We start from the raw sequence: 12,341 nt of genomic DNA, 5'->3' as shown, positions 1-12,341 counted from the left end.
ATGTTGAAGGTTTCACATTAACTAGAGATAGGACATTCAATACTATAAAAGTGAATGCAAATCTCACCATATGAGTCATGTTTTATAAGGTTAAGTTAGACTTAAAGACTAATTTATAGTTTATCTAACAAAAGTTTGTTGGACTTATCAAGATACCAAATATCAGACCACCCATAAATATATAGTCTCACGCACGAGTTGAAAGATCTCAGCGTTGGGTGTTGGAAATCTCACACAAGGACATTCAATCGTATATAAGTGGAATCTCACCTTATGAATCGGGTTTTATAAGGTTAAGTTAGACTGAAAGTCCACTTCTTTATATGATATCATAATCATTTATAGTCTATCTAGCAAAAGTTTGTTAAGGTACCTGCTATCAGACCAGCATAAATATTTTTCACGAGTTGGAAGATCTCAACATGAAGGTGTTGGAAATCCCACACAAGAACATTCAATTATATATAACTAAGTCCAAACCTCACTTTATAAAATAATTTTATAAAGTTGAGATAGACTTAAAATACATTTTCTAACTTAAAATAATTTTTTAATATAAACATTATTGATAAAGAAGTATAATGATTGTGTTTGGTCTCATGATTGTATATATGGAGTAATAGATCCTTGAAAAGATGAAAGAGTGTGAAGTTAGAATTATGTAGGTATTTCCTTTTATGTTAGATGACGTGCCTTGATAGAAATGACATTTTGTGGTTTTCCTTATATATGGCGATCCAATGAACAATGTTGAGAAGAGTTAACATCTCTGAACAAGAATCTTATAACTTTTTGCAACCACTTCACAAGCACTTACACCTTGGTGCAAGTTAGATGTATCTTCTCACTTCATGAGTAGTAATGTCACTAAGTATGCTTCCACCTGAAAATGCATGGATGAATCAAAATTGAAAGAAAATAAATTAGTGAGCCATGAAGGTGAATTTAGAGTTTCCAACGTAGAGTTATTTGCGTCTTCCTTCCTAACTTTTCCCTTTTATCATTCTTGCAATGTGATCCGTCAAATACTACATTTTCAATTTAGTTTGCAAGCCACCCACCAACACCAATTACATATCAAAATTCTTAAAATATTTTTTAAAAATATATGTTCATTTAAAATTAGTATCAAACTGACTTATAAAACTTTTAATTATTTAATTCTAGAAAATATGAATTTGGATTTAAAATCTAAACCAATTGTTTAGATTTTTTATTTATAAAAATTCAAATTATTATTTTTTAAATATATATATATATATTTGGATTTAATTTCAATCTAATTATTTATATTTAAATTAGATTTAAATTGGATTTTGGATTAGATTACTATATTGACTAAATTAAATACTAATTTAGAAACTAAAAATTTATTAGTATTTAATGTGGTTTCTATTATTAATAAAATATTATAAAATGGTTTCTAAATTGGTATCTAAATTAGCTACCAAAGTTTTAGCTACTAATATTTTAGATTCTAAATTAGTCTCTAAAAGACTATAGAGACTAATTTAGAACATAAGTAATTAGTAGCTAAAACTTTAGTAGCTGATAGGTAGATACCAATTTAGAAACTACTTTATAAATTTTTATTAATAATAGAAACTACTTTAGATACCAATAATTTTTTAGTTTATAAAATTGTCTCTAATTTAGTTAATATAGTAACTAATAATTTTCGTCTCTAAAATTAGTTTCTATTTAATGATTTTCTTGTAGTGATTCCTCTTTCTTAGGAATAGAAATAGAACACTAAAAGAAATAGAAATATCATCTGCTTACCATAGAGTTATATTACTTGCAACATCTTTTGTTCTCATATAATATATGATCAACATATATTTAAATAATTATAACAAGAAACAAGATAAGTTAGATATTTTTAAAAGATTTTAACATAAATTTCAATTCAAACAAGTTACAAACATCTTAAACTTTATTACTTCATCCATTACACTATACTAAACAATCAAGTGTTTATAAATAATTTATCCAATATCACTCATGTAAAAAATTCACTAACATACATACATAGACACCTAACTTTACTTTAAGAAGACACATGTGTTGAATTTGACTCAAAGATTTACATCTACCATACTACCTTCATTGTGTTATCTCTAGAATGAACATAGGAACTAAGTTCTTTCATATAACAAGGTAAATCCATAATAATTTTCATTTATATCAGCAGAGTTAGGATATCTCATTCTAGGTGAACTCTAATTCAATGCATATCCTAAACAATCTCAACACGGTATTTTCTTTCCTAAAAATATTATGTCTTAATCACACTTCAAAATGGTCCATACTTCATATTACACATCATTATAATATATAATCATACAAAAATTAACTTTTATAACATATTGAAAATTCTAAAAAGAATCACAATTTACATATGTAGAGCATACAATTCTTGCCCAACCGAATGAGTCTTAGACTTGCCTAGCAACCAAGTCTTGGGACAAAATTTTCTCAACGAGTCTTAGGCTCGTTCAGCGATCAAAACCAAAATCATCTAGCAAGTATGGCTCGTCCAGCGGTCAATGCTCTTAGGTTTTTAATTCCCTAAATTTCGCTTAACGAGAACACTACTCACCCAACGAATAGACCACTGGGAACAAATTCTCCCAATGAGTATGGCTCGCCCAACAACCAATTCTTTCAAATTTTCTATAAATTTTGAATTCCGCCCAACGAGTCTACACAATTTTGCATAATTTGCGAAATTTTGAAACTAGTTTAGGTAACTCAAAAGACTTTTCCAGATCCTTGTATACTTATTTTTAAAGATTAACACTTATCGATCCCATTCAAATTTCTACAACTACTCATATATGCACACATGTCATTGAAATAATTCAATTGTACGGACCGAGAAAAATAGTCTTAGAATAGAAATGATACAATTAAAATGACACCTGAATATTTTATTATTAAAGTTAAAAGAACATATAAATAAAAATTCAGTTATTCAGGTTTCATTGTAAAAGAACCATCATCTCTCTAAAAACTCATTTTTCCTTCCCTCTACCTTTTCTCTAAGATTCTGACATCCTCACTTATCAGTTTGACGATCAAAGTCCGTCATCAGACTCCTGACAGTGAATACTACAAGATTGTCGATCATAATCTTTAACAGAGTAAGTTCAGTTTTGCTCTTCTCTTTGAGTCAAATTTTGAACTTATTAGGTTTGTCTTGGCATAAATTTTTTTTTTTATCAAGACTTTGTGGTGCAGGTTAAGTTACCTTTAAGCTTTTGGTAGATTTGAAGTTCTTCGTGAGTCTGTTCAAGTTCAGGTAAGGGAAACTGGTTTAAATTTTCAATAGAACCCTAGACTAGAAGATCTGGATGTGGGGGTGAGTGATCACCAGTTCCATATTTTGTTTGCAAGATTGATTGTTTATGAGTAATGCAAAATATTGTTTGAAATAAAACGTGAATATGTTGATTTTGATATGGATGATTTATGATAAAAGCTTTTGTTTGAATCTGAAAAATTGATTGATTTGTAGAGTTGATATAGTGTAAGTTACTTTTGAAGTGAAATGAGTTATTGAAATTGATTTTGTTTAACTATGAATGATGAAATTAGGCATAATTATGCATATTTCTCTGCATATCTTGCTCAGGCAAGCAAATTCTTGCTCAAGCGAGAATAGAATGGAATGATGGGGTGCTCTTTGGTCCATTCTTGCTCAAACGAGAAGGAATCTCGCTTAGGCAAGACTTGAGATGAAATTCTGGATGTTCTTGGGTTCGATCTTGCTCTAGTAAGAGAATTTTCGCTTGGGAAAGAATGGATCTCGCCCAAGTGAGCAAATTCATGCTCAAGCTAGACTCTCTATAAAAAAAAAACCTTAAATTTTTTATTTTTTCTTTTGAAAGCCTAGTTTATTATTGCTTATTGTTTTTAAGTGAAAATTATAAATTTTATTTAAAAATATGATTAAAGGAACTTGTGAATTTTGAGATATATTTGAATTATTTAGAAAGTTTAAAATATGATATTAAATTATGTATGTATTGAGCTGAAAGTGTGATCAAGACATAGTATTTTCAGGAAAAGAAATATCGTGTTGACATTGTTATTAGGGTGTATTGATTTTTGAGTGTCTTGTGAATGAGACGATCCTGACTCTACTGATATAATGGAATTACATACATAAAGTTATTCAGTTGGTGAGAGTCGAAGGAGATCCATTTGCTTGAGTCTGAGGTTGAGATGATGAGATATTGAGATGATTATGTGCATGAGTGTGTGGATTTCACAACGAGTAGTATGACATGTGCAAGTCTCTAAATGCTAATTTCAATACATGAGTCTCCCGGAAGTAGAGTCAAGTGTTTATGTGTTGCGAGTCAGTAGAAGTATGACATGAGAAAGATGAATTGTGAATTTTGGTAGACACTTCATGGTTTTGTGAAAATGCATGAGAATTGATGGTTTTATGTGTATAATTTAAAGTTATATTTATATTAGAAATTTTTAAAAATAGCTAGTTTACCCTTTGCTTTGTTTTGTGGTTGTTTTATTTAATCAGTGGTGATCGTATATTTACACGGGAGCAGATGATGTTACAGGTGATAGAACTCCTCAGTGAGAAGTTGGAGGATAGAAATGTTTATTTTATTTTGGATATTTTGTTTTAATCTTATGTAAATATTTAAAATCCCTATGAAGAGGGATATATTTTGAAACATTACAGATTTTGGTTATTAGATGTGGAGAAATATAGAGATGTTACATCAATCAAGTACGTATTCACATCAACAAACCAAATTTCAAGATAACCACAATTTCAGCAATTCATCTTGTTTAATCTAAACTGACTCCAAACATTAATCAAGTTTATAATAATTATCAATTCAACACAACACCTATTTTACTCAGTCATTCAATTAGTACAAGAAATTCAGCAAAGTAACCAAGTCACTTTCATGATCTTATAACCTAAGTATTATTGAGACTCAAGTTTAGTTTCCCGTACCTAATTGGACGACTAAGTACCAAAATGGAGTTCCAACTTTCTAAAGACGCAAAAATAACCTAACTTGTACCACAAAGTTCTAATCAATTATTTGAACACATCTATAGGATCTCTGGACTAACAATGATTAATTATAGACTAACAAGCACCACATACAAAACACACTTACATAGGTAAATATGAAAACTCCAAACTTGCTCAAAGAAAAAGAAACATAGTCAAACTTAATCAAATAAAAAATCTAGCCAAGTAGTTTTACTTTACTCAATATTAGGAGTTTAAATATGACCTCGTCAATATGATGAATGATGGAATCAGGTTTTTAGACAAGACTGAGGATAAAAGAATTTATTATTTGTAGAAATAATAATTATTTTAAAATTAAACTTAAATAACTGATTTTTTTATTTATATAATTTTTTTATTTTAATAATAAAACATTTAAATATCATTTTTACTTTAAATTATTTTCCAATTCCTTATAATTTTAATATAATTTTTGGAATTTAGATTAAATTTGAATCATAATCTTAAAATTTTAATTCATGTTCATCCTTATAACTGTAGTTTCGTTTGTACAATATTTAGGAAAAATATTTTTTATATATAGTTAATTTTGTAATAAATAAATATTTATAAAATATAGATTATATTTGAGATTTCTAAAAAATAATATATACTATGATATGATTTTGAAATATTAGTAATTTATTAGTATTTTCTATAATAGTTCATAATTTGTTGTGTATGTATATATTTAGTATAAGCAATTATACTATGGAGAGTGTTTTTAAGCATGCATAAGGTTTTAATGGAGATATTTAAATAAAATAAAAAAGAAAAGAAAAGTTGTGATCCCCACATGCACATTTTGTGTTTGTTTGTGGTTTGAGAATGATTATAGTGTTGGAAGACAGAGAATCCATGGAGTGAGAGCCAAATATTTGCTTTTGAAATGTAGTTTTTGGCGTGTCATTGATCGATCTTCAAACATTGTTCTTATTGGAAGCATGAAGTGTGATTGAAGTTGATGTATATAATTTAAGAAGATTAGAAGATATAAGATTGTTCTGTTGCTGTTTCCTCACCGACTAATCATCTACAATCGCCGTCCAACAATGCAAAATGTTACACGTCACCGCACCTAACGTCACCGGAGCGGCTCATTATGTCATCAAGGCGCCGCCGTTAGACAGCCCTGGGCGGTGGCGACCACCACACACCACGGCCGAGAGAAGCTCGGGTTTGAATATGGAACCAGTGACTGCGCGACACGTGGATGATAGTTGTTAAGGAAAACCATGTTCGGAACGGTTGAATGGTGGGAAAATCTGACACGTACGTGAAAGACAACCATTGATTGAAAATTTGGAAAAATCTAACGGTTTGAAATTTATCTCCCTATATGAGAGACCTGAGCAGCTAACTGGTAAGTCCTTTTTTGGTTTATAGTGGCCTGTTGGAGTGAGTTGTTTAAGGGCCGGCCCAATGGACTTGTAACTAATCCGACTTTGGCTGTTTCTTCCTGTACCCAACAAATTTCTCCATGCATCTCATATTTTGAAAAGATTGTTTTACTCTTTTTAAAAATGACTTCATTTTATGAATTTTGGATTTACATTCTAGAAATTAAAAAAATATAGTTTGAAAGAAGATATTTTAAAATGATTTTTTGTCTTTCAAATTTTCTATTTTGAAAACACATTTTGCTTACCGAATACTTTTATTCCAAAATCATCCAAAATTGTCAAATAGTAATTTGGATTGGAAGAAAAATATAGAGATGCATGAAGAAATATCCTCCCATAAAGAAAGTGAAGAGAAATTAGGCAGTTTAATAAATTGTGTAATCTGCTACAAAATTTACCTTAACGAGTAACATTCACCACCCACTATTATTTACTACCATCATCGCCCATCATAAATGACTAACATTTAAAAATAAAAATAAAATATTACACTTTTCACTAAAAAAAAATTCTAATATATACTTAGAAAAATAGTATTAAGATTAGAAAAAATAAAAGTATAGAAAAAAGTATGGAGGTTAAAAGCGAATTTAACGAGAAATTATGTTTAAATGATTATGATTAATGTTGTTGACAATAATATGTTTTATGGTGGGACTAAGTGGAAAGTTAGATATGGTGCATCTGACAGGTTGGAATCGGCGGCACTGTTGTAGGGTTATTGTGCGAGTCCCACAACCCTAGTCCTATAACCTGATACCATATTCAACTATCTGTGGCTATTTGAAGTCTAGTGTTTCATCTTCCGTGAATGGTAGCGTCACATGCGTCTCTTGGTGATGCGAGAATTTTTGTTGGATTGGTGGGAGGTGAAGAAGTGCGTTTTATACAGTGATGATGCCTTCTTCCTTCAACAAGGTTACATGGGGAATTGTGAAAAGCAGAGTGGGACCATTGCATATGTAGCTTATAACCAGTGGCCACTTCTTCTCCTAGTATCACAGACATATATGCCTGCGCCATGTGATTGCTCCCACACAAATTGCTGACCATGGCAACTCTTGTGCCCTTCTACCCTATGCCATCCAACCCTCAAATCACTCTTCTAAATAACTTTAAATCAAATACTTACCTAAAATAAATCCATTTTTTCTTTATTTTCTCTTCTTCTTTATTCACAACTTCGTTAATCACTTTTGCAATATGCTTCGTTTTTAAATCATGTAAGAAAATGACTACAAACAACAAAATACTTTTTTAAAATTTCACTTTCTATGTCCATTATAATAATCATGTACTCCTACCAAATATTAGTAACAACGTGTGATACTATGATAAATTTAATAATCACTAAAATGCTCAACTTTAACAAACTTTATAAATCTAATAATGACTAAAATGGTAAACTTTAACACTTGATGAAACTTTTATTAGGTAATATATGTTTTACATAAACTAAATTTGTATTTATTATCTACTTCAATTTTAATGAATTTCTTTTAAAATTAACAAGTTATATATATATATATATATAATTTGTTAATTTCAATAAAAAAAATTAACATCATTAAAATTGAAGTAGATAATAAATAATATATATATATATATATATATATATATATTTCATCTTAGTCTAATGGATCTTGATCTCTATTATACTGTAAGAGAAAAATTGTTAGCACTACTAACTCATATAGTAATGAATAAAAATTTTATTATAAGTTTATAAAATATTTATCAAATCCAAGAGTGTTTGTTGTACATAAACAATATTGAGATAAAACTCCTCATAAATAAATAAAAGTGTTGAGGATTTATAGGGTTAATGGAAGAATAATTTCAATCATTTGATAAGTTTTTTCTAAGATATTAGTGATTACATTCTTCATGTTTGAGAGGTTAGGTAGTATGATTAATTACAACATTAAAAAGACAAATATTGCAATAAACACTTAATAAATGGAAATTTTCTTATAAGATTTTCTTAAGAAAAAATTTCACAAAATATGATTTTGATTAGTGTTAAAAACATCAAAGCATAAAACATAAGTGTGATTTATATGTAAGACACAAACTTTGTCGTGAAAAACGCAAGTGTTTTATTTTTATTACCCGATATAAGATTGTGTTGTCTAATTTTACATTTGATAAGGCATCAATATGCTCAACATGTTCATAGTTTAAGTTAACCTTGCACTTCTTGAATATCTATATGTTTATTCTATGTTACAGGAAATGTTTGTTACTTTAAAGGGTTGAACGTCTTGAGGAAAAGATTCAACACAACAAGTTTTAAACAACAAATGATAAATGAGGGATCATCTGATACAAAACATTCAACATTCTAAAGAGAAGACTACTCATAATGAAGGAACAAAAGGAAGATAAGAAGAGATGCAAATTGAAGTCAACCATGGAGATATAAGACTTCTTGATGACCAATTACAAAGAGAATGAAGACATTCGGCAAAGAAGAACAACAATCTTCACAAATCAACATAACTTTTCACTGTGATAAATGGTGACATTATAGAGGATATGTTTGGAAGAATAAAATATCTTCTAAACGGATCTGAAGCTCTTGGATAGAACTCCTCTAAAAGCACCAATTAATCAGAAGTTGCTGATAAGCATGCTAAAAGAATGAAATCCTAAATAATGTTTGCGATAGAGGTCTATCATCTAAAAAAGCTCATGTGGGAGGAATATCTAGTGTAACATCTCAAAATTTGTAAAATTATATTTTTGCAATAAAATATTTAACTTTTTATGAGTTGGAGGATTTAATATTTTAAGAATAAGCTAACAGACTACCAGACTCCTATGAAATATTGAGTATAATTTAGTATATTAAAGGTTTACTCTAACACACTCTGGAAAAATGACAAGATAAGAAAAATTAGATTTAAGAAAAACTACGTAAAGATTCATTGTCTAAACTAAGTAAGTTCTTTTATAAAAGTATCAGAATATAACAAAATTATGATAGTATTAACTCATCATTTGACATAGAATTTAATATGATCCCACGAATTGAAGAATGATCAACTCAAATATAATTTAAAATATTTTTTGTGAAATTTACTTATTAGGATAAAAACAAAAATCAATATTCATGATATGACGACTTTAATGCAAGGATAAGTTTAATATTTCGTACTCCATTAAAAACCCTCTAAGTGTTATTTACCGAATTACCTTTATACCAAACACCTGAAAGATTTATCTTTTACAAACTAAGCATTAAAGTCTTAATTCAAACAAAACCATAATACAAAAATTAAGAATTCAAATTGAGAGAAGTGTAGTCATTATAAGTTACACTATAAATAAGAGAATAATCATAAGATGGGTACACATACTATTACCAGAGAAATGGTGAGATCAAAAGAGAAAAGAACAACATCAGATCAATACATCAATCTTAAGGAATGAAACAATTATTATATGTAACTATTATATTTTTCTTGTCAAATGGGTGTCCATAACCTCATCATTTTGTTTGTCCCTATTTTCATTACCATTTTTTATTGGTATAAATTGACTTGGGTATTTGATTGACATTCCTAAGACTTAAAAAGGGCATTCTTAGTTTATCTTGTATCTCTTACAACACTATCTCGAGGGAGTGAAAATTTTAAATTAAATGCAATTGAAGATTGGACCTTGGGGATTTATATGAGTGAGATTTAATAAACACAATTATCCTAACTAGTCACTACATGGAGGATTTAAATGGTTTCACGTGAATCAAATGGTAGGTTGGATTGTATGTTTTACTTCATGATTGACTCACAAATTAGATTAATATGTAGGTGAAGGTTAGACCTTTGGGATTAAAATGAGTGAGATTTGATAAGCTCATTTATCTTTAGTAGTCACTAAAAAATTAATTTAATTAATGCACATGAATCAAATAATGAGTATGACTAATCATTTGTACTCATATCGATGACTCTAACTATATTAGCAAATATGAATGTATCAGTGATTCTAATTGTACTAGTAAGTTTGATTGTATCAATGATGGTATCATATGTACTTATATCAATGAGTCTGATTATATTATCTAAGTCTAACTAATTATATTAGTTAAGTTGGACTAATTATATCATTTGAGTCTGACTAATTGTGTCATTTGTGCTTACATTACAAGAAAAACATTAAATAGAAACCAATTTTAGAGACAAAAATAATTAGTTACCATATTGACTAAATTACATACTATTTTAGAGACTAAAAAAAATTATTGGTATCTAAAGTAATTTCTATTATTAATAAAATTTATAAAGTAGTTTCTAAATTGGTATCTAATTAGCTATCAAAATTTTAGCTACCAATTAATTTAGTTTTTGAAATTGGTAACTAAAACTTTGGTAGCTAATTAGATACCAATTTAGAAAGTAGTTTATAAATTTTATTAATAATAAAAATCACTTTAGATACTAATAATTTTTTTAGTCTCTAAAATAGTATCTAATTTAGTCAATATAGTGACTAATTATTTTTTATTTCTAAAATTAATTTCTGTTTAATAATTTTCTTGTAGTGTTATATCAATGAGTTTGGTTAATTGTATCATATATGCCTAATTGTATCATATTAAAATAAGTGTATTTAATTTTATACAAAAACAAGATTTTTATTCATAGTTACTAAAGTCAATAATAAGAAACATATCCTCTTTCAATATGTCAAAACTCTTACATAAAAGTGAATTTGAACTTACTCTTTAAAAGAAAATCTAGGATGTTTCTCCTTGATGACTGTCTCCTCTAATGTTTCTCCCACCATTTATTCTTCCAATTGGGTTACAATTCACTCAATGATGTTTTCCCCTCAATCTTGCACACCTAAGGTTGCACCTCTAGCCTTCTATTTAACCTAAACGACTTCAGTTAAGTGGATTCTTGCCCAAGCGAGATAAAGCTCGCTTGAGAGAGTAAAGCGTCGAAACACCCAACGTTGTTGGAGCAATCTCGCTCAAGCGAGAATGAGCTCGCTTGAGCGAGATGCTCTGATGATGAAGTGGACTTGTATGAGCTTGGTGCGTGTCTAGGTCTTCCCGCTTTCCCTTTTAGCTTATATTATTCTCCTTTCGCCCAATCATCTCCATTCTCCCCTAGAATCCTAAAATTAACACAAAATTTGGGAATAAATCGTTCTTATTCAAATAAAAATCACAAAATATGTAAAAAGGTATAAATTCATAAATTAGGGGTTATTTTAAACTTATTTTAACAATTAATACTCATAAGTGCAAATATTTTAATATAAAATATTACTAAAATTTGGTACTTATCAACTCTCTCCAACTTAGAATCTTGCTTGACCTCAAGCAAAGTAAAGGAATATATTTTAATTTAAATATCAAAACAGCTTAACTCACTAAACAACATATCATATTAGAAACTTATGATGTTTCCAAATTCAAATATAGAAAAATATAGATACAACCAACATCCGGAATCAAATGAAAACAATATAATGACAATTCATTAAAGAATTTTTTTGTCATATGTTCACAGGTAAGTGTTTCTCTCTATTATCACTGAATCATAACAAATCACAGTTGCTTTTCATTTCATCTTCATATCACAAGTATATTAGAAACATGAATCTTGAGGTCTTTCCAGGGTTATAATGAGGTTGAGCTTCTAAAAAGTATTGATTTTTCAGATAACAAAATGCACATTTTAAAGAAGAAGAACATACTTATACTCCAATTATAGCACATATGTATTATCTAATTACCATTTTCTTTTGACTTCACTTTTTTCCTCATTTTCTTTTTTACTTATTCATGATTTTCAACATGAATATTTCTTTTTTTTTTCTCTTTTTTTTTTCAATAGGAATAGATTCTTCCTATTTTT

The sequence above is a fragment of the Phaseolus vulgaris genome, unplaced genomic scaffold (assembly GCF_000499845.2).
Source record: "Phaseolus vulgaris cultivar G19833 unplaced genomic scaffold, P. vulgaris v2.0 scaffold_14, whole genome shotgun sequence".
NCBI classification, from domain to species: domain Eukaryota; kingdom Viridiplantae; phylum Streptophyta; class Magnoliopsida; order Fabales; family Fabaceae; genus Phaseolus; species Phaseolus vulgaris.
The sequence above is the reverse complement of the archived record's forward strand: the minus strand, read 5'-3'. Positions refer to the sequence as shown.